This window comes from Cnephaeus nilssonii (assembly GCF_951640355.1).
Source record: "Cnephaeus nilssonii genome assembly, chromosome: 5".
Classification (NCBI taxonomy): domain Eukaryota; kingdom Metazoa; phylum Chordata; class Mammalia; order Chiroptera; family Vespertilionidae; genus Cnephaeus; species Cnephaeus nilssonii.
In genome coordinates this window covers 57,573,306-57,597,259 of record NC_137076.1, presented here as the reverse complement: position 1 = coordinate 57,597,259, position 23,954 = coordinate 57,573,306, and the positions used below count along the sequence as shown (strand labels likewise).

General features: G+C 42.4%; 1 pseudogene across 1 annotated transcript; it reads left to right on the top strand.

Moving 5' to 3' along the window:
• Nucleotides 1-216: 216 nt before the first annotated feature.
• Nucleotides 217-733, top strand: LOC307099054 (jun dimerization protein 2-like; annotated as a pseudogene). Its single transcript has one exon. The product of its transcript is annotated as a jun dimerization protein 2-like (transcript).
• The last annotated feature ends 23,221 nt before the right edge of the window (nt 734-23,954 follow it).

Genomic DNA, 23,954 nt, shown 5'->3' with positions numbered 1-23,954 from the left:
ACAGGCAGGCAGGCAGAGCCCTGTGATCAATCACCTCAGCCTGCGGGAGGAACGCTCAGTGGCTGCGATGGGAGGCACCGGTGGCAATGGACGCTACAGGGCAGGGCTGGCACCACAGCAGCTCCTGAGCGGGCATGGCACCTGCAGCCTGGCTCAGGCCCCAGGGCCCGCCTCTGCCCGTGGCTTCTGCAGGGCTGGACTGCCACTCCTCCTGCTATGATGCCTGGGCAGATCCCAGCCCCTTCCATGTCTGCAGGCTCTCTACCAGGGCTTGGCCCCTGACCAGATTCCCCAGCTCGGCCCTAACTGCAGAGGAGCTGACATCCACAACACTGGGGCCATGATCGCCCCTTTGCACTTCCTGGAGGTGAAACTGGGCAAGAGGCCTCAACCTGTGAAAAGTGAGCTAGACAAGGAAGAGGAACGGAGGGAAAGGCACCGGGAAAAGAACAAAGTGGCGGCAGCCTGATGCTGGAACAAGAAGGAGCGGACGGAGTGTCTGCAGCGGGAATCTGAGTGGCTGGAGCTCATGAATGCGGAGCTGAAAACCCAGATGGAGGAGCTGAAGCAGGAGCGGCAGCAGTTTATCCTGATGCTCAACCGGCATCGCCCCACCTGCATCATCAGGACCGACAGCGTTAAGACCCCCAACTCAGAAGGCAACCCACTGCTGGAGCAGCTGGAGAAGAAGGGACCATGGGCTCAGAGGAGGAAGAGGAGGAGGAGGAGATGAGGAGAAGGAGGAGGAGGAGGGTACCAGAAGGCTCTTCCTTGCTGCATGAAAAACTCTTCAATGAGGCTCAGCATCGGCCAGGCTTTTTTGTGAAACTCAGATCTGCCACACCAAGGGAAGAAACCCAGGCTGATGAAACCCAAGACCAAGTGCTAAGACCAAAGTAGTCCTGAGGGGGGCCTGTTCTGCCTGGGGCCAGGCTTGCAGGAGGCAGGACAGAGGCTCTGGGCCAGAGAGACGCCCAACCAGGCAGCTGTGGGCACTTCTCCGGCCTCTCCACCAGGGCACCCACCCAAAGGACCTCCGAGCAGCCAGGAAAAGCCATGAGTTGTAACGAAAATTAGGTTGAGTATGGAACTCAGAGTGAAACTGCAATCTGCCTGCCCCCAGCCCTGACCCTGACCCTGACCCTGACCCTGATCCTGATGCAAGGCTGGAGAAGGGCACAGTGCCAGGCCTTGCTGTACCCACCCACCGTGGTCCAGCTCAGTCCGGCCCAGACTGGCAGCCGGGGCACACCCTGGCCGGCCCTGCTGGAGTTGCTGTGGGCACATGGCATGGGCGCCCTTCCAAAAGCACATACTCACTGAATGTTTACAGACTGGCTGTCCTGGCAGGGTTTTCAACTGTATATGCTTTTTATACTTTATTTAAATATTTTTTACAAAAAAAAAGATTGTATACAAGCAATATATAAATGGATTTCTATAATCACTCGATGTGATACAGTATAAATACGCTATGGCTTGTTTGTTACAAACAGATATTCAGCAGTTATGGCCGTTGTGTGTAACTTCTAAGTACTGTAGTCTCTGGGTGTTGGGGGTGGCAGGGATGGGGCGCCATGCATTTCCATCCCGGTAAACCCTTCATAGTACTCAGTTCTGTATCGCTCAGTAAACATTATTCTTACTTAAAAAAAAAAAAAAAAAAAAAAAGAGGGAGGCCCAGGCTACCCAGCCAGTGGTGCTGCAGCCGGTGGGCAGGGCCTCCTTCTGTGGGGTGATCGATCTGGGGGCCCCGTGATCAATCGCCCCACAGAGGGAGGCCCAGGCCACTGGCGAGTGACACTGAGGTGGGTGTGTGGGGCTGGCCAGTGATCGTCCTGCAGAGGGAGGCCCAGGACAGCCAAGCAATCACACCCCACGCCTGTCGCCTGTAGAGGGAGGTGACCGGTGGCAGGGGGAGGGGGGTCAGCACTGCACAGATGGCAAGCAGTGGCAGCGGCAGGGGTGTGGCCAGCTGCCAGCAGCCCAGGGAAAGGAAAGCGCCGATAGGCCCTAATCTCGGGCCAGGCCTAGGGACCCTACCCGAGGGGTCCTGGATTGGAAGAGGGTGCAGGCCTGGCTGAGGAATCCCCCCCCCACCCCCCCCACCCCCGTCCTGAGTGCATGAATTTTCGTGCACCAGGCCTCTAATATATTTATTTATTTATTTATTTACTTATTTATTTATTTATTTATTTATTTATTTATTTATTTATAAGAATGTATTCAGCCCTAACCGGTTTGGCTCAGTGGATAGAGCATCGGCCTGTAGACTGAAGGGTCCCAGGTTTGATTCCGGTCAAGGGCATGTGCCTTGGTTGCGGGCACATCCCCAGTAGGAGGTGTGCCGGAGGCAGCTGATTGATGTTTCTCTCTCACTGATGTTTCTAACTCTCTATCCCTCTCCCTTCCTCTCTGTAAAAAAATTAATAAATATATATTTTTTTAAAAAGAATGTGTTCATATTACATTTAGCAAAATGTTCAATCATAAAATTAACTGGAGAGAAGCTTCTATAATTTATGTGCAATTTAAAGTTATGCGATACATAATCTATTATTTTGAAACATTTTATTAACCTTGTTGATAGATGTGTAGAAGCCTCTCTTGAGATTCCTTATTTAATAACAAAACACAAAAGCCACATACCACTGGGTCCTCCTCATTTTTTATCTCCCCTGTATTCAAATGACAAAATAATATACCGTATTTTCCGGTGTATAAGACAACTGGGCGTATAGAAGATTTTCTTGGGTTAAAAAGTCGTCTTATATGCCGGAAAATACGGTATGTAAAAACAACCTGGCAACAAATAGAGGTTTATTCCTTTGTCAACATAGAAAAAATGGCTAAAGTTTTAAGAAATGAGAATTCAAGTATGTTATGCCATGTTTTAGATAAATGAAAGTACAGGTATGTCTACATATTTCAGCTTATGGTACTTGCTAGATACTTTTTCAATAGTTAAATATCCAATGACTTGGATGTATGTGTTTGCACATGCACATGTTACCTGCACAGGTATTGAATATCTACTCTTATTCTCATAGAGTTGTTATTACAGTGTCAATAGTAAATTTAGCAAAAACAGTATTTAAGAGAAATGTGCCTAAATATATCTACTGATGAAGCAGCTACTTTGGAATGTTTTAAAAGATTTCTGGGATAAGTTTACTGAAGTATCACAAATGAAATGAATTTGCTCCACCATTCATAGGCAAGCTACTGAAATAAAATGCTACAAAATGTCACTGCTGTGGCTATTTTATAAAAATTTAGAGTCAACCATCTCACAACCACTAGGATGGCTACTAGCAAAAAGCATACAAAAACAATTGTTGGCAAGAATATGGAATTGTTGGTGGGAATATAAAATGCAGTCACTATGGAAGATAGTATGGTACTTCCTCAAAAAATTATAGAATTAGCCTGGCCAGAGTGGTCCAGTGTTGAGCATCGACCTATGAACCAGGAGGTCATGGTTCCATTCCAGTCAGGGTATATGCCTGGTTTGTAGGCTCAATCCCCAGTGTGGGGTGTGTAGGAGGCAACCGATCAATGATACTCTCTCATCATTGATATTTCTATTTCTCCCTCTCCCTTCCTCTCTGAAATCAATAAAAATGTATTTAAAAATAAAAATATAAAAATAAAGAATTATAATATAATCCAGAGAGTTCACCTCTGAATATATAGGTAAAATCATTAAAGCAGTGTCTCAAAGAGCTACTTGTACATCCATGTTTATAACAGCATCGTTCACAAAAGCAAAAAGGTGGAAGCAATGCAAGCAGTCATCCTGTATGATTCCATATGAGTACCTGGAGTAGTGAAATTTATAGAAACTGAAGGTAGAATGGGGTGCCAGGGCTGAGGGCAGGGGAAATGGGAAGTTGCTATTTAATTATTATAGAGTTTCTGTTTTGCAAGATGAAAAGAGCTCTGGAGATTGGTTACACAACAATGTGAATATACTTAACACTACTGAACTCTACTCTTAAAAATGGGAAATATGGTAAACTAGTGGCCCGGGGCATGGATTCATGCACATTGAAAGGAAATTAATTAGAAGAATCAGGCTCCCTCCTCTCTGGTTCCAGGGTGCCTCATCTGAGAACTGCCACTGCCAAGTCACCACAGCTCAGCAGCTCCTGCATTGAGCGTCTGCCCCCTGGTGGTCACTGCGCATCATATGTGCCAGCTAGTTGGACGGTAAGACAGTCAATTTGCCTTTTATATATATACTAGAGGCCCAGTGCATGAAAATCGTGCACTGGGGGGGGGGTCCCTCAGCCCAACCTGCACCCTCTCCAATCTGGGACCCCTCGGGGGATGTCCGACTGCCTGTTTAGGCTGGGATCGGGCCTAAACAGGCAGTCGGACATCCCTTTCACAATCTGGGACTGCTAGCTCCCAACTGCTTGCCTGCCTGCCTGATTGCCCCTAACCGCTTCTGCCTGCCAGCATGATCACCCCTAACCACTCCCCTGCCAGCCTGATCAACGCCTAACTGCTCCCCTGCCAGTCCGATTGTCCCCAACTGCCTTCCCCTGACAACCCGGTCACCCCCAAATGCCCTCCCCTGCATATTCCCTCTTTATTAGATAGGGTTTTTTTCTTTAACATATTGGACAGCCCTAACTGGTTTGGCTAGGTAAATGGAGCATTGGCCTGCAGACTCAAGGGTCCCAGGTTTGATTCCGGTCAAGGGCATGTACCTTGGTTGGGGGCACATACCCAGTGGGGAGTGTGCAGGAGGCAGCTGATTGATGTTTCTCTCTCATAGATGTTTCTAGCTCTCTATCCCTTTCCCTTCCTCTCTGTGAAAAATCAATAAAATATTTTTTTTTTAAAGAAACATTTAAGATTCCTCCCTATCTGCCTGGCCGGTGTGACTCAGTGGTTGAGACCCCAGGCTGCCGCCGCTGGGAGGGGATCACGGCCATGGGGGTGCACGCTCCTGTCAGGCTGAGAACCCAGCCCAGGATGCCATTGCTGGGAGGGGATTGCGCCGTGGGGGTGCGCGCCCCTGCCAGGCTGAGACCCCAGGCTGCTGCTGCTGGGAGGGGATCGGGCGGTGGGGAGTGAATTTGTTTTTGTTTTTTATAAAAGGTCAGTAGGGCCTCTGGGCAGCATTCCGCCAGGCTGCTTACTCTGCAGGCTCTCAGCGGCAGCCCTCCCTGAGACCGGAGGACTCCGGCAGTGCTGAGAGGACTGGGCGTCGCCATCTTGTGGCTATGGGTGCCACCATTTTTGTCAAAGAGTGATGGTTAATTTGCATATTACTCTTTTATTAGATAGGATAGATTCTGTGTATTTTGCTATAATTCAATTTTTTTAATATAGGGATTCTTTGTAATATTTTATAGTGAGATATGGAGCAATCAAGAAAATATCTCTACAACCCAAAAGTTTGCTGTTTTTTTTTTTTAAAGAACAAAGAACATAATAAGAGAAAGATACACACACAATCTACTTTTAAGGTAGAAATTATATTTTTATAACAACCAAAAAAAACTGCTCTTTGAAAGAAACTCAAGCTATGATGAGAACATTTTGAAACATATTTATAAGTATTTCCATCACTGTGTATATTGTAGCAGATAATTATAGACATGTAGCCCTATGAAAATTTTCATAACTGAATAATTACACTTAAAAGCCAATATTTAAACTTTTAATAATTTATTCAAGAGCTTTAATGGTTTAGAATCCAGATGGTAGAATTATTTTGCAAGAACAATTGGTTGAAATTAGGGAACATTAAATTTTTTTACCTAGAGTTCAATAAAAGCCTTTGCATAATTGAAAAATAGGTCACATCAAAGAAAAACAAACAAACAAAAAACACAACAAAAATAGGGTAGGAAAATAAATGTCATGATTTAGTAAGCCTAGCCAATGAAGAACTCTTTTCATTTGGATCTACAAATATTTATGAAGCATCTTTTTAAGATAAGATACTCAAAAATTCAAAAATTGAGCCAGATTTTGGATTCACTACATTACAAAGTTTTAAAACATGATTTAGAAAATAAAATATTATAAAATATTTTTCTCATCTTATTTAAGCCTATGTTAATTTCTATTCTACATGTTTCATAAAGTGCATAATATATCAGAAAGTAGTATATGTATACAACTCATGCATAAATTAATTTTGTTCATACATAATTTTTTTTAGTAATATTTTTCTCAAATTTCTTGGAAACCAGTCGGAAGAAATCTATTAATCTTTGTTTAAAAAGCAAATGGTCTAACCTGATATATGGAAGACCAAGATTGGATATGACAAAGGCTTTCCTTTATAGTAAAGGCAAGGAGACACAGAATGAATTCCCATTCATCAGAATTATTTAGGGATAGTCCTTCCTTAGACTAGAGAGGCCAATTCATTTATACATGGGAATACTATGTAGCTCTTTTGTTCTTTGAATTAAATGTTATCCATTAAAGAATTTGAAAAAAAAATACACACACACATACACACACTGAGTGGCCAGATTATTATGTGTTCAGAGATCATAATAATCTGGCCACTGTGTGTGTGTATATATATATAAAATAAAAGCCTAAGCAACCGTTATGGTGGGACAACCAGAACAACTGGTTGTTATTATGCGCACTGACCACCAGGGGGCAGATGCTAAACACAGGAGCTGCCCCCTGGTGGTCAGTGCGCTCTCACAGGGGGCGTGCCACTCAGCCAGAAGCTGGGTTCACGGCTGGCGAGTGCAGCAGTGGGCGGGCGGTAAGGAGAGAGAAGTCCCAGACTGCGAGAGGGCATAGGCAGGGCTGAAGGACCACCCCCCAGTGCACAGATTTCGTGCACCAGGCCTCTAGTATGCATATAAGATCTTTGGTTAATCTCTTCCCGCTCTCCCCCCTTCCCCTTCCCTCTGAGATTCATCAGTCTGTTCCATGTTTCCATGCCTGTGCGTTGAGCATCTGTCCCCTGGTGGTCGGTGTGTGTCATAGCTACTGGTCAAATGGTTGAATGATCAAATGGTCGCTTATGCTTTTATTTATATACTAGTAGATATTTCTGCTTCATATATTAGATATCTCAAATCTGTTTTAGATGTAATGAGACATATTTAAGTAAGTAAACAATTACATAAAGACTATATCACTTTCTATCTGACCTCTCCCTCACATAAATCCACTACACACCCACCTATCTGTACACCCTCAAACACTGAATTTTAATTTATCACCCTTTTTCTGCTAACTTTAAGCAAGACTTGAGTTCATATTAGAAATAAGATACAAGTCTGACATGAAAAGAGATCAATAATAAAACTTACAGTCAAAAGTTTCCTCTCAATTTCATTAGTTCCCCCTAATCAAAGGTAATAAAAAATTTAATTTTAATTTTATTTAATTACATTAGCTCATTATCACATAAAGACTGGCCTGTTGATACTTCACCTTTCCCAATGTGGCTGAGAAAGTCAAGAAACTAATAAAATAAAATAATAAAATCTGCCAGAATGTTTTTTTTAAGAATTGTCTTTAATGATTAAGAACAATGTACACTTGAGACTCAAGTCAATTTCTCAAAAATTTCATCAAAAAAAATAATCAGGAATGTTAGCTGCACTAAACAAATGGATGTTTTGCAATCTTTTTTAAAAAATAAGAGACAAAGAGATTTTAATGAGCTCCCTGTTCACCTTGATTAAATCAGAATTTTAGAGAAAGTAACCTAGCAGAACCTCAGAAATGCGAAGTTCAAGTACAACTAATGAAGGGACAAAGACTTTAATTTTAGCGGAATGGTCCTTCCTTTCTGTGTCAGCTTCACACTCTATTAGATCCTTCGGGACAAAAGGCTGAGACCCTCCCACTGGGAATCTTTAGCTGAAGCCCTGGCCACTATTGTTGATTTTCTCCTAAAGGGCTTGGGAACACATTTTATAAACATGAAAACAGAGAGCAAATAAGTGCGAGAAACATTTAGTGAAAGAAGGTCAATGGAAATAGCTCACGTGCTGTCCAAGCCCCACTGGATTTCTTTTAAAATGGTGTATGTAGATGCAATTCTGGTGAGTGTGTTTAGTCAGATAGAGATTTGAAAATGATATTCATTTGTCTCCTTACATGTGAAAATAATCACAATTTCTCAGGGAAGACCTGGGTTACCAACTACTGGGCTTATCCCCTCATACCATCCAATGCCTTATTTTCAGCCTGAGACTCAAGGATGCTTTCCTTGAACAAATCAACATTGGCTTCATGTACGGAAATTCTGCTTCCCAGGGTGACCCAGTGTGAGTGAAACACTGAAATTCCATGGAACCTGCAAACCATTTCTCCTCTCCTGACTGGATCTGGCACATTGACACATGGAATCAGAACTAGAGAGCCAGGGACCTATCTGCCACATGAATGCCATTTCAGGATATCCTCAATATTATTGTTTTCCTTTTCAATAAAAATGAAATAATAAATCACATAATAACACCATGAAGAATTTTTGCACATGCTAAAATATAAAAGAGAGGACGTTATTTCTTGACCTTCCAATATATGTGAAACCCATCTTGAAATGGAACAAACAACTTGAAAATACTATATTATATTCACAAACGACATCTGAATGGAACAGTTGCTTCTGCAACTGTGGAAGAAGAGAAACTCCATCCATTGAGAGAGGGCTGCCAGAAATGGATATTAAAAAACCCCAAAGCTTTCTCAGTTTAAGTTAAGGAATAAAATTAGTCTGCTACAAATCCTACCCCTAAATCAAAAGATGAAAATCATCCAGTTTGAGTATGCAGACCTTTCCAACTAATCACATGAATAATTCGGCTTAAGAAAGCCACTATTATCCAGCATGGAATCTCTAATATGCAGTCAAAAGTTTTCTCAGGATCTCAAAGGGGTTCCAAGATTGCATTTTTTCATGACAAATGGTGGTTATGACTAACTAAAATTCTACCACAAAATATAAAGCTGACAGTAGACTAGAAATCTATTCAATCCACAAGCATTCCGTAAGTATGAGCAGATTGGAAAGACACTCCCAGTACCAATCTCTATCTGTCCATGTTTTTTGTGGGCTCACCACATGCTGGGTGCTGGGGTGTGAGCAAGACAGACACAGTGGTGCTCTTCACATGGACGTCCCAAGCTACAAATGGTAGTGACATCTCAGATTGATGAAAGGGCTATTATCATTGGTGTCAGATTGAGAGAACTCTTAGTTCTGATCCTCTCATGGCCAAACTGTTAATGAGGTTGCAAAGAAAAAAGTATGCTTAAATTCACTTTTATTCGTTAAAAAAATGTTCATGGAGTTTACTATAGACTGAATGTTTCTGTCCACCCAAATTCATATGCTGAAAGCCTATCTCCCAATGGGATGGTATAAAGAGGTGGGGCTTTTGGGAGGTAATTAGAACTGAATGAGGTCATGAGGGTGGGGACCTCATGAGTGGGATTAGTGCCTTACAAGACCCACAAGAGAGCTTTCTCCTCCTCTCTGCTCTCCACCATGTGATGATGCAAGGAGAAATTGGCCATCGGCAACACCGAAGAGGGCTCTCAACAGAACTGTCCATTCTGGCACCTTGATCTCTGACTTCAGCCTCCGGAATTGTGAGAAATAAATGTCTGTTGTTTATAAGCCACCCAGTCTGTGATATTTTTGTTAGAGTAGTCTGAACTAAGACACAGTTGGTGTGAACTGTTTTTATTCTGTTTTGTTTTTGTTGCTGTGGCTGTTGTTGTTTCCTTTCTGTCCACTCTCCTTGTAGATCCAATTATGAATGGACTATAGGCCCAGTGCACAAAATCTGTGCACTCGGTGGGGGGGGGGGAGTCCCTCAGCCCAGCCTGCACCCTTCACAGTCTGAGAGCCCTCAGGGGATGTCTGACTGCCATGGAAGCAGGAGAAACTCCCGCCACCGCCACTGCACTCACCAGCCCTGAGCCCGGCTTCTGGCTGAGCGGTGCTCCCCCTGTGGGAGTGCAGGGGGCAGCTTGTGCGTTGAGTGTCTGCCCTCTGGTGGTCAGTGCATGTCATAGCAACCAGTCATTCTGCTGTTCGGTCGATTTGTATATTAGCCTTTTATTATATAGGATTGGAGTAGAATCAGTATTACCAACCACAAAACATTAACTCTCATTTAGAACCTTTGGCACATAGGTGATCCAGACAGATACCACTGTCTGTCGTCGTCATCATCATCATCATCATCATCATCATCATCAAGAGCCCTGCATTGCCTACCCTATAAATCCTATTTATTATATCCATAAAACATGTGTTAGTATCACCCAAATGGCACGAGGGATATGGTTAGAGAATATATCTCAATATACATCTGCATATATTGAGGACCTAATGGATTTGGTATTTTAGAAATTGTACCCAAGCTGGCAAATCCAGATGGGCTGAAGTTGTATGGAAGTGTAATAAAAATCTAATAAAACATTTGAGAAAACTCACACATCTGTGGACAGATGGGAGGCATTATGAAATACAGGCCATTGCTACGGCAACCTCTAACCCCCCTGGCTACTGCTGCTGGGCCAAGACCGAGTGTAAAGGGCCCCCATGAGTTTTCCTTCTCTGTCAGCATTCAGAGAAATCATTTGTAATCTCTCTAAAATGAACTATTAAAATAGACAGCCTTTGATCCACACCCATGAAAACGATGCACAAAATACTCCAAATCTTTGACCCAGGACCCAAGGTCTCGCTGCTTGTATTTGTTTGTTTTATAAACATAATATTTCCATGAATACACTTTGCTAGTTGCCAGAAGTTTTTCTCTCTGACAAATGCACTAGATGGTAATGTTTGAGGTGGGCTCCTCAATGTAGCTTCAGAGAGTAACTTCAGAAGTGATCAATCAGTTTTACAAACCACAAAACAGAATGAGAGTTAGGTTTGGAATTTTTAAAAGGCTACATTCACCAGACTATGTGAATAATATGACATTAATGCTCAGAAATCCCCATTTGAAAGAGAATTTAATATATTTGTGGGTGCCGATGTGTATAAATTTCACTGAATTCCAGAGTAACATTAGAATTTCCTCTTTCCACCTACTGACTAATCTTCAACTTGATATTTAAGAATGACTTTCTTCCCTAGATGGAAGAAATCTTCAGCATTAAACATTTAAAGTGTTTAAGTCTGGAAGGTGGGATTTGGGGAGAAGAGGGAAATTACTTATGCAGCATCTCAGTGGAAAGCTATCAAGGACAACGTAGGGAAGTGTGTCAGAGGTGGACCAGTTGTACAAGCTTTTGAGTCAGTTATACCTGGATTCAGACCTATCACTTTTTTGGCCATGTGATTCAATTTCCTCATCTGTAAATAGTCCCTGTCTCCTAAAATTGCTATGAGATTTCAATGAATTCTTATACATAAAGCACTTAGAATAGTGTCTACCTTGTCATAAGCCCTCAATAAATGGTAGTAATGATTATTGTTGTTGTATTTCAGGCCAAGGTGGGAAAAAAATTCAACTATAAATCATTGTTCAACTATAAGAATCCTGAGTCCAAACTGTATGGACAGTGTAAAATCAATAATCTCAAAGTGCTTAGTAAATAGTTCTTAACTTTTTTCACTAGAAGCTGGATCATTTATCACACATGTATGGTTACCTCTCTTAATCTCTTTTGGCCAATCAATGCCAAAGAACTGCTGAAATGAAAACTATCACTGAAAAAGACGTCGTGTCTTCCACATGAAATCCTAAGAACAAGTGCTGCAAAGTGGAAGTTGAATATCAAACCCATAGGTTGGAAAGATGATGTTTCCCAGATCAGGATACACAGAATTTCATATTTGAAATTAGAAATCTGTACTGTGATTCATAGACTAGTTTATTATACATGTACATTTGTAGAGAATATTGTAAGGACACTGGTATACCCATCTTAAAAAAGCATTAGCACTCTGAGTACACTAGGGAATGCTATATTGAGCAGTTGCTGAAGGCACTGGGAGTGACTCCCCTGGAGGGCAACACACTGTGTTATATGTGAAGGGTGTCCCCTGTTTTGAGCTACACAACAGCAGACCTGGACCCAATCAAATCCAGTGACCACTTCCTTGTATCATTCAGGAGCCACCATCCTGAATTTGATGTTGACTATTCTCAAGCCCATTTCTACTGCTGTGTTGTTAACAGGCTTCCCCAAAGAGACTTGATGACATTGACTAGTATAACTGTGCCCTGGGAAAAGGAAACTGTACCCAGATCTTTACCTGAAGAGCTACTGATGCTGGCTCTGAGTAAATGCTAATCCTTGGGGTCCTAAACTGGTACTGTGGTCAACTATTAAGAAGGGGGATTTATTGGGATCAAGTGATAAACGGTGTATTCTTAAACACATCTGTGGTTATTTCTCTATTCCTGTATGTAGGCTTAAAAAAAAAATAACTAGACTAATCCTTGCTATAGCTTCCTGACCTCTGGAGTGATGGCTATCATTTCTGATAGGAAAGCCAAGAGGAAGCTTCTGGAACTATCATTCCTTTCCCCAATAACAAACCAAAGTTAATACCATTTCTCTAGGAGGGATCACAGAGGTGAGTGCTACCATCAGAGATTTGAAAGCTATAAGGATGACGATTCTTAGCACATCTGGTTTAGTCAGCTCAGGCTCCTATAACAAAATACCATAGATTCGGTGGCTTAACAATAGAGATTTACTTCTCACAGTTCTGAAGACTGGAAATTCCAAGATCAAGGTGACTGCAGATTCAATGTATGGTGAGAGGCTTCTTTCTGGTTTATAGACAGCTGCCTCTTGCTGTATCCTCAGATGAGGGGGTGGAGGGAAAGGTGGAAGTGGTGGAGAGACCTCTGGTCTCTTTCTCTTCTTATAAGGGCACTAATCCCATCATGAAGACCCCATCCTCATGACTTCATCTAACCTAATTACTTCCCCAAAGCCGAACTTCCTAATACCATCACATTGAGGGTTCCAGTTTTACCATAGGAATATGGGGATTCACAATCAGTCCATAATGCAACCTTAATTGGGGAATGGCTCTGATAAATACCTGATTAAGTAGCTATTGATCTAGCAACTCTCTATCCGTACCCCAATAAGCAGAAAACACCAGAGGCTCTCTACTGCTCAGGCAGGAAGAGGCATTTATCATTACCACCTCTCCTCAAGGCTGATTAACTCTCCAGCTCCAGCCACAGTCATCACCTTACTTCCCCAGAACATCAAGCTGGTGATTACACTTGCTAACATCATTTTGACATGATTTATTGAACAAGAAGTAGCAGTTATCCTACATTTCTTCATAGGACAGATATTGCTAAAGGGTGGAAGATAAACTTCATAAAAATTCAAGGGCCTGACATCCTAGTCCATAGGTCGTTGGATATCAAGATAGAATTGTAATTGAAATAATGAAGGAATTAATTAGGTGCCAAGATTGATGGAACTTCAGTTTTCCTCTATTAGGGTGGAGATGAGCAAGTTATCAGTATGAGTGATAGAGAAAATAAGTTAAGCTTTTGTCTTACTCTTGCTGTTATTGTTCGGAAATCTAAGTTGAGGAGGAAGGGCACATTGGTGTGTTGAGGACCCGTAGAGGTTCGATGTGGTATATTGCCAGCTGAGATTCACACATACAGGGGCTAGAAAGCTAAAAACCACGCTCCTTCTTTACAGCGAGGTTCTGGAAGCTATTTAGATTCTGCCAACCAGATGAGCTCAATAAGATCTGAGAGGTGGAAATGATGCAGAGCCCACATTTCTGCTGCTCCTGTGCTCTCGGCGGCAGGCGTGACCATGGAGTGTGTGTGGGCCGAGCCCCAGTGACCAGTTGTGAGCTTTGTGGGTGTCAGAGCCACAGCAGAGGATCTGTTTTGTTGGATCGTAGCAGGCATGACATTGATCTGGACCCAGCAGCAACAGCAGCAGCTTTCTGATCATGGCAGTTTCCTGAATATGACAGTTACCTGCTGTGACAACTTACTGATCCTGGCAGCAGCCATGTGGTTCTGGAGCCAGCAGCTTCCTGATCATAGAGAAGGCAGCAGCTCCTTTGCTGACCCAGTTCTGTGACTCAGGGGAGTCATTCCTGAAAGGACAACTTAGACTTGTCCTATTCCAGGATTCTACATACTCTCCACCAGAGAACTGAATTGCATTGTTAAGATTAAAACAAACAAACATACAAAACCCACATCTGGTATCAGAAGTGCTCTGTGTGAGAGGGTAGGGAAATAGTGATTCCCCAGAAGTAGGTACTATTATATCATGGCCATTATACAGACAGAGATCTTAAGTAATGGGGCCAGACCCTCCCTGTTAATAAACGGCAGGACTGAGGTTTGAACCCAGGCCTCCTCTCTCTGCTGTAACCACCTCAACTCTATAGCTGGTCATAAGACTAACAGTCACAGAGTTCTATAGTTACAGCTGCAGACAAGCACTTAACAAAGGAGAAGGACAAAGAGCAATGGGAACATGGAACAAGAGGACATGACTTAATCTGGGGTGGGGGGGGCAGGACATTAGGAAAGGTTGCCTTGAAGGAGAAATATTTAAACTGAAAGATGAGTAGGGCTTAGTTCCATGAAAGTGTGTTTTCTTTTTTGACAAGGAGGCAGGGACAGTGGGAAGCACCTTCTAGGAAAAGGGTAAATGCAGGGCTACAGTGGTGCCTTTGGAGAAGCCAGTGCGGCTGGAATTCAGGCAGAAGCAGCGTGTGGTATGAGCTGAAAATGGAGCGAGGGGTGGAGGGGTGAGGGTAGGGTCAGGCTGGGCATGGGTGCCCTGGCAAGGAATTTGGACTTGATCCTTCACCTCCACAGGGGTTTAAGCCAGAAGCAACACAAATAATTTATGGCTTTAAAAAAAAAATGCACTGACTATATTAAAGAAGGTACAATGCTAGAATTTCATTAATTAAAAAAATGTTAAGTAAAGATTTCCATCAATAATTACCTTTACTAAAATTTTCTGAAAGGCTGCAAATTTATCATCAAATTTTAAATTTAGCATGGAACCAGAATAACAGAGCACTGAGAGCATGGCCTTTGGAGAAGTCATGTCAGACTTTCCTCCCAACTGTTTAAATCACTCACTGCCTGACTCAAGGCAAGGTATGCCATTGCTCTGGGTCTCAATATCCTCATCAGTGAAATGGGAATAATATTTACTTGTAGGCTTTTGTGAATATAACTTATCAGCAGGATCCCTCTAAGACTTAGAAATCTGACTAAATTTTTGGTGCAACTCTCCAACCTGTTACAATGAAAAGCCCTTCCCACCGCTTCCGGTAACTTCCAGTGCTCATGGCCATAATTTTTTCTACTTCTAGATGTCTGCACCCACCAGGCTACCTCAGCATATCCATCTGGAGGGAAGCCCAGTGCCTTGCAGTCTCACCACATTTCCTGATCCAGAGGTTGCATCAATTTCACTAATATACTTGAGATTTGGAAGGAAGGGCTCACAAGAGGACCTACATTGAGCATCGCTGTCTCCACCACCTCACTGGTTCTATCTGCCTATTTCCCTGGTCTCCTTTTTTCTCTGGCTCGACAACAAAGCTCCCCCCCGCCCCATTTAGTAAGAGTTCTGCCCACACCTATGTCCTCTTACTGTCTCATCTGCTCAGTCATCGCAGTGTTCTTCTCGAGAAGACAGTTCTCCTTTTTAAGAGGAATTCTGGAGAATCACATTTTCTTCGTATCATTACATGAAAAGTTCGAAATCACTACATATAGAGAGTAGCTACTATTATAAGTATTATTATTAATATTATTATTCATTGGTACAGATATTCTCTTTCTTAGAATACAGAAAAACATGCCTTTAACCCTTTATTTAAGGTTTTCCTTAAAGGGAAACCATCCCTTTATCAGAGTGTCTCTGATCCAAGCCAGAGGGGGATTGCATTAGTTAGCTTTGTTGCATAAACAACAAACCCGAATTGATAGCGGCTACTAAAACAAAGGTTTAATTTTCCACTGACATTTCGCAGGGACTCCGGGTCCACTGCAGCTGTGTTTTTGGCAGTGGCTGGGCTGGGGCTCTGCTCCATATGTCCTCACATTCTGGAACCCAGGCTAAAGAAGCAGGACATGCTTTTCTCATGGCAGAGGGAAAAGAGGGCCGGTGTTAAACACACAATGGCTCTTACACCTTCTGCTCAGACAGAACACAGATCATGCCCCCTCACATCCTATTGGACAAAGAAGTCCCATCGCTAAGCTCAATGTCAATGAAACAGAGAAGTGGACAGGCTGAATATGCAAGTGGATACTGGCCAGGCCTACGCAATAAAATTCTGACCCTCCACCTCGGCAGCACACAGCCCAGGAAGCCAAACCACAGCCTCTGTAGCAATTGGCCCCAAATGGTCAGGACTTGGTCAATGACTGCCAGATTTTTTATTTTCTTTTTTCGCCCTGCTTCAAGCTCAGGATCAACCAGAGAAAGTTAAATATGCGCAGACCAATCACACAGCATTCCCGGCTCCTGCTTAGCCCGCCTCCAGCTTCCCATGCTGGGGACCTCCAATCAACACACCTGCAGCTTCCCTCTCTTTCGCTACGAAACTGCCTGCTGCCTTTGACTCTCTGCCAAGGGCAAGTGATGGAGGCCTGCTGCCTTGCTCCATGGCAAACTGAATAAATAGCCTCTGTTGGTTCTCATTTGGGTGGCCTGCTTATTCCACAATATAGACCCCTCCTGTGGCAGCAGGGCGGGGTGGGGAGGGTTACTGCAAATCTCACGGCAATGGGTGAGGATGAATAATCTTCTTTGAGGGGAGGGGAGAATCGATAGAGGGGGGGACAATGACACAATCTGCCACAGTTCAGCCTCTGAATCAGGAAGAGCTGATTTCCTCCTCCCCACGTGCAAAATTCCATTCAATCATGAATGTATACTTAATAGTCTCTGTTTCACATCTGGATGTGTCTGCTTCTCTAGAGCCATATGGACTAAAACACAGGTTATATATGCAAGACACAGTGGTAGCTCAGGAATAAGATAACAGCAGCAAACACTCTTAGGAGGAGGAGGAATGGAAGGTGACTCATCAAAAAGCGATTCCAAAGTGCCCCGGCAAAGGTGGTAAAGGCCTCCTCCTCTGTGGGGAGGAGATGCTCTTAGATCGGGCTCTCGTTCTACATCCTAGGAGGAGTAACGGTCCAGTCCAGTTTTCTCTTCGGCGCTTGTCTGCCCTCTGAGAGGCCCTTCCTTTTTCATTATCCTCCTGGACTGCATTGAAAGAAACCATGGACAGCATGCCCTCCTTTGTGGCGGAGCATTGTTCAAGGAAAAATGACTCTGAGGTTTATGAAAAGGACTTTAAGGAAGACTTGATTCAGGACTATTTGCAAAGGCTGCTATGACTGTAGGGGAGAGAGATTGGGCTCAACTTGCAATCCAGCAAGGACAAGTGGGGACTTATAGTCAATGAGCAGAATGAGGGGGTCAGTGGATGGAAAACCACTAAGAGGAAGACATCAAGGCATAACAGGATTCTTGCTGAAGACAAACCAGGATGGTCAGATATCAGGGGTGAGAGATGAAGAATTATTCAATCAGATGTTGAGGGTGACCAGATATCCAGGGAGGGAGGAATTCTTGCTGGCGTTGGGAGCAGAGGAGGGGGGAACTAGCCAAAAGGATGGCTCCTAAGAATTTTTGTCAGTATCTTTCTCAGTCTCTTTTCTGCCTATAGGCATTCAGGGTCCCAAAGGTTTACTTTTATCACTTGAACAGTTATGGTCTTTTTAAATTTAGACTCATGGCTGAACCCCACCACCACCACCCTGGCTTTGCACACACACACACACATACAGACACCAACCCCCCCCAAAAAAAAAGTGCTCTTGGCTTTATATCTATTTGGTTCCAGTTAGATCTGTGTGGCAATAGCCACAGCTACAATTGTTTTCAAGACCCTCCCCCTCTCTCCTGAAAAACTGCTTAAGCTTATTGGATTTTTATTGGATAGACATGCCCTCCTCTCTTTTCTCTGAGCCATTCTGTCCAGCTGAAAGGATTTATTTGAAGGGAAGGGCGATAGCTTAATAAATTTAGAGGTTTAAGCAAGGGGTATGGTAGCCACACCCCTTGATTTATTCTTCAACCTAAGATTGTATTTTCTTTTCTTTTTTTTAATATATTTTTATTGATTTCAGAGAGGAAGGGAGAGGAAGAGAGAGAGAGAAACATCAATGGTGAGAGAGAATCATTGATCGGCTGTTTTCGGCAGGATCCAGGATCAAGCCAGCAACCCGGGCTTATGCTCTGACCGGAATTGAACCGTGACCTCCTGATTCATAGGTCGATGCTCAATCACTGAGTCACGCCGGCTGGACCCAAGATCGTGTTTTAATTGGCCTCTGTTGTTCAACGCATTTCTAAATTTTATCTTCTACTGGTAGATAAGAGAAATGACAACATATTTCAACCCTGACAGTTTTAACACTTCTAAATTATCTTTTCCTCTCATCCCTGCTTGGCCAATTCTTTCCTGAGTTCATTTCTTTTTTATAATTATTTGTCAAATGCTTCTAATAACAACCATGGCACAGTAGTGGCATTCTATTACCACATCTTAACTGAGAGCCACAATGTATTATGTGTATTATCTGCCTTCAAATTGTTGTGAACAGTGTTATACCAAATAGTAACCACTCCATATCAGATTGCCATTGTTTTCCTGTCCTTAATTAGGGTTTCTTTGTTACATACTGGGCAGAAGCCGGTGCCACATCTTTTGAGATTTTTGTTACTTAGCATTTCACTCCTGGTACCTAGTCAGCTTTGCTGTAATAACAAACAATCCCCAAAATCTCTGTGGCTCATAAAATAAAGGTTTATTTAGCACTCATGTTACATGCAGGCTGCAGGCAGGTTTGATTCTACTCCACATGGCTTCTGATTCTCAGGCCCAGGCTGGAGAAGCAGCCCCTATGTAGGACATGCCGTCCTCATGGCCAGGGAAGACAGTATTATCACATCTGCTCAAATATGATTGGCCAAAGTAAGTCACATGACCAAACCGCATATCCATGGGATGATGAAGAATACCCTTGATGGGAGGGAACTGCAGGGTAAAAATGTACAATATTCTCACAAGGAAAGGGGAGCAAATAATTGGAGAAATAATAAAATCCACCACATTGGTAAAGAATAGAAATATTTGAAGAATATGTTTTTCTCTTCTGATATTGACAAAGTAAGAGAATAAAAAAAAAAATTTAACATCCCCACTAAAACTTTGAAAAGAAGAAAAAAGAGGGGGAAAAACAGACTCTGTGTGTGACTTCCTTTTGCTCTTGATTGCTTTGTTTTTTCACTCCTTCCCTGGTCATGCATAAAGTGTAATATGTCATATGGAATAAGAGAAAAAAGTGTTCCCCATTAACTCTGCTCACCTTGCACTCCTAAGACCAAGACCATGGGTGTCAATGAAAGGGTAGGATTATAGGTCCCACCTTTCAGGGACATATGCCTCCCCTCTACAGTTTATTAACTTTCACCATCAGACTAGGCCAATTCCTGGAATACCAAGCAGATAGATAATAAGACCACATCTATCCTTCAATAACAAAAGTTCCCAAAGTGTAAGGGTAATCTGCCCACAGGTCAACAGCTAAATACCCAACTGGCCTCTATGACAGTCTTTTCCTACGGTCCAGTTTTGGGAGCAGAGACTCAATCTTATGCCTTTTTTTAAAATATATTTTTTCAATTGATGAGAGAGAGAGAGAGAGAGAGAGAGAGAGAGAGGAGCATCATTGATCAGTTGCCTCCCACACACACCCTGACCGGAAACCAAACCTGCAACCTGGGCACGTGCCCTGAACGGGAATCGAACCCGCAACCTTTCAGTGCATGGGACAACTCTCAACCAACTGAGCCACACCAACCAGGGCTCGATTTTATATCTTATACAGGACAGCTGCTGGATTATATGTGCCTTTCTACCAAAGAGGACAAGGGGTCTCCTCTCCAGGTGGACAAATTACAAAAAGCACCATTAAAAAAAAAAAAAAAGATGCCGCTCCCTTTCATTTGGTGAATTAGTAAAAGACGAGAGTGCATGGCTTAACTAAAAAAAGTACCTTTGTGGGATAAAAAAAAAAAAAGGCCCGCCACCCCCCACCTCCCGCACCCCAGCAAAGGTAGCCCTTCGCCAGGGTATCAGCTTGACAAATGCAATGTGGCTTTGCCTGCAGCCCCCACTCACCCCTTGGACCGCATGCCTTTGTTCAATGCACAAAAACACAATTATGAGTGACAACCCTGCACTTGACATTAAGCATGGGATGCAAAAAAAATCTCATGTAAAACTTGTCCAAATGAATATTTTCCCCCAATAAATTTCATTCTCAGCTTCTGCAGACCAGCGTTGAGTGGTTTAATTAAACTCCACACTGACGTGAGCCAGTCACTTGTATCCATTCTCTATTGAGAAAGGAGCCTTAGGTAACTCAGTGGTTCGAGCACAATAAGACCTTTCTCTTCCGTGTAGGTAATATGTCATGTTTAGTAGCCTCTGATGGAGTTATTTATATGCTTCCTTAATGCAGAAACAAGCCGGTGAGCTGGGGGTTTTAGGGTTTTCCACCCCCCTCTCTCTCTTTCTCTTTCATTATCACTTTGCATTTTATTCTCCTTTCTGGTTCAGTCCTCCACATTCAGACCGTTACCTTTTCTTGCCAATTGCCGGTAACAGTATACGTGAAAATGTTTGCAGGATTTTCTCCAGACACCTGCTGTCAAGTACCACATGTACGAGCCTTGTACAGTAAATGGCCTCTCATTAGAGAGGCTTGCCATGTGCTATTATAAAGAAGTCATTCTTCAACTCCTGTGCTTCACATAGCATCATACACTCAGCCGTGCAAATGTACAGATTATTTAATATTTCACAACACTCACAAATGGAGTTTGAACAAAAAATGATCGACGAACTAAGACTATTTACTTTTGGGGGAAGCCAGTGTCAAAGCATTGCAGCAGCCCCAACTGTAATGTGAGTTCTAATTTTTCACATTTGCACAGTACCCACTCCGGCGACGTGTGTGTTCGACGTGCAGAAAGAGTGGCTGGTGACTTGTTTTCTTAAAATATACCGACTCACAGTAGAAGCAGTCATGAATAATCTGGGACCACTCATCGGAAGCCACCCAAAGTACATAAAATGGAAACTAAACATAAAGAAATCCATGTTAAAATCTTGCTCGGTTCTAAGATTTATCAGTATAATTTGAAAATTGACTTTTTAAATAATACCTTTTTGGAAAAATTGTTAAAATTTTAAAAATTCACCTATTCACTTAGCAGAGAAAAATCAATGTGGTTGGTTATTTCAATGTAACCAGATTGAGCGTGTATGACTTTAAATAAGATGATTATAATTTTTCATTGCTGGTGATCCTCCTGAGGATTCTAAGGGCAACTAATCCACCGATGGCTGCCCTCCACATCTTGTCTTTTTCTATTTTATTTGGTGTGAAGATGAAAAGAAGACTGATGTTTTCCGTTACAACAGAGATCCCAAGTTAAACTAGCCAGAATACTTTAAAAAAAAAGAAATTATTTACATAAGTAAAGGTCTAGAAGTAGGGAGGGCTATAGGATTGGTTAAGTTGGTAGCTAATGATGTTATCAGTTCTATCAAGTGTTGTTGGCTTTATTCTCAGGCTGGTTACAAGATGACTTGGGCCGTTCCAGAGTGTGTGTCCTAATAAAATACAAATGATAAATTTTTCTCTTCTATGGATCTCTCTTTGGAGCAAGAAAGCTTGTCCTTGAGGCTTCCACATCTCATTCCTAAACCATCTCTAGCAAAAAAAAAAGGGGATTAACCTTAAATAAACCAGACCCTCTGTTGGAGCTGGGGAGGTGTCATTTATCCACAGGCTCATGACTTCATGGTGTGAGTGGGAGGGGAGAAGCAGAGAATAATTTCACAGATTTTGATTTTTGATAAAAAAGAGAAATTGGATGTTAAATGAGGAACCAATATGATCCTCTCTGGTAGCTTAATATGCAATTAGTCTAATAAATCTTAGTAAAAGTGTCTCTAAAAATACTACTAAACTCCTGATGATAAAAACAAAAAGCCTATCATCAACAAATCAACGAACGACAAGTGCTGGCGAGGATGCAGAGAAAAAGGAACCCTCGTGCACTGCTGGAGGGAATGCAGACTGGTGCAGCCACTGTGGAAGACAGTACGAGTTTCCTCAAAAAGTTAAAAATGGAACTTCCATTTGACCCAGTAATCCCACTTCTAGGAATATATCCCAAGAAACCAGAAACACCAATCAGAAAGGATATATGCACCCCTATGTTCATAGCAGCACAATTTACCATAGCTAAGATTTGGAAACAGCCTAAGTGCCCATCAGCAGATGAATGGATTAAAAAACTGTGGTACATCTACACAATGGAATACTACGCCACTATAAAAAAGAAGGAACTTTTACCATTTGCAACAGCATGGATGGAACTGGGGAGCATTATGCTAAGGGAAATAAGCCAGTCTGAGAAAGATAAATATCACATGATCTCACTCATATGTGGGATATAATGATCAACATAATTTGATGAACAAGAATAGATCCAGAGCCCTGGCCAGTGTGGCTCAGTGGATAGAGTGCTGGCCTGAAGACTGAAGGGTCCTAAGTTCGATAACCGGTCAGGGCACATGACCAGGTTGCAGGCTTGATCCCCAGTAGGGGGCATACTGGAGGCAGCTGATCAGTGAGTCTCTCTCATCATTAATGTTTCTATCTCTCTCACTCTCCCTTCCTCTCTGGAATCAATAAAAAAATATATTTTTTAAAATAGATCCAGAGACAAATGGCAGGGGAGGGGGCATTAGAGAGCAACCAAAGGACCTGTATGCATGCATATTAGCATAACCAATGGACACAGACACTGGGAGGTGGGGGCTTGTCCGGGGTGGGAATGGCTGCGGGGGGGGGGGGTGAGGGGGTCAACTGGGGGAAAAGGAGACATATGTAAAACTTTAGACAATAAATAAATAAATAAGCTCTTTCTTCTCAAGAGATTGCCAATTTTTTTTCACAATGTTTAGTATTAAAAAACAAAAAAGAAAAACCCTATACATCTTAGAGATGTACTTACTGGACCCATTCAAGCTCAAAACTAAAAAATTTCTCACTCACTATCTTTAGAGTAGATATTTTGGCTCATTTTAATTGCTGGATCCTCACTACACAGAAAGCTAAGTAGATCGAAGGTCAATATGAAGATTTACTAAGAGGCTAAATAAACATGGATCTTCTCAGAAGATAAGGAAAATATTTTCAGCTTACTGCCATATGTGATTTTTTCTGATGTTACAGCTACCAATCCACATATTTTTGGATCATGTATGTATTCCACAAGTTTTTTAAATGGTCTAACATCTTGCTAAACAAAATATATTCTTTGAATCAGCTACATCAGCATCATCTGGGAGCTTATTTGAAATGCAAAATCCCAAGCCCAACCCAAACCTACAGAACCTGCCTTTTTTTACAAGATTCCCAAGAGATTCGTATGCACAGTAATATCTGAGAAACACTACTATAAGGTATATTTAGTCACACCCTTGGCTTCTTGTGCCTGAAGGATGCATGTACATTATATGAAATCTAGCAACTACAGTACACTATAACGTGAGGAACCAAGAAATTAATATTATGGACTCAGAAAACAAAATTCTTGCCCATCTCTTGTCTCTGTCCCATTAATCCAAATATCAAGATTGCATTTAAACTCATTGACTTATACATAAAAGATGCCAGAAAAATATCTGATCCGTTCTTCTGATCACATTGAAACTGTCTGGATATTTGGACATGGGCTTGATGGTACACAGTGGGAAGATTAAAAATCAGAACTTGCTTTAAGTCATTTACATAAATGTTGGCACTATTTCCATCAAATAAGGACTCAGGACAATATGGAGG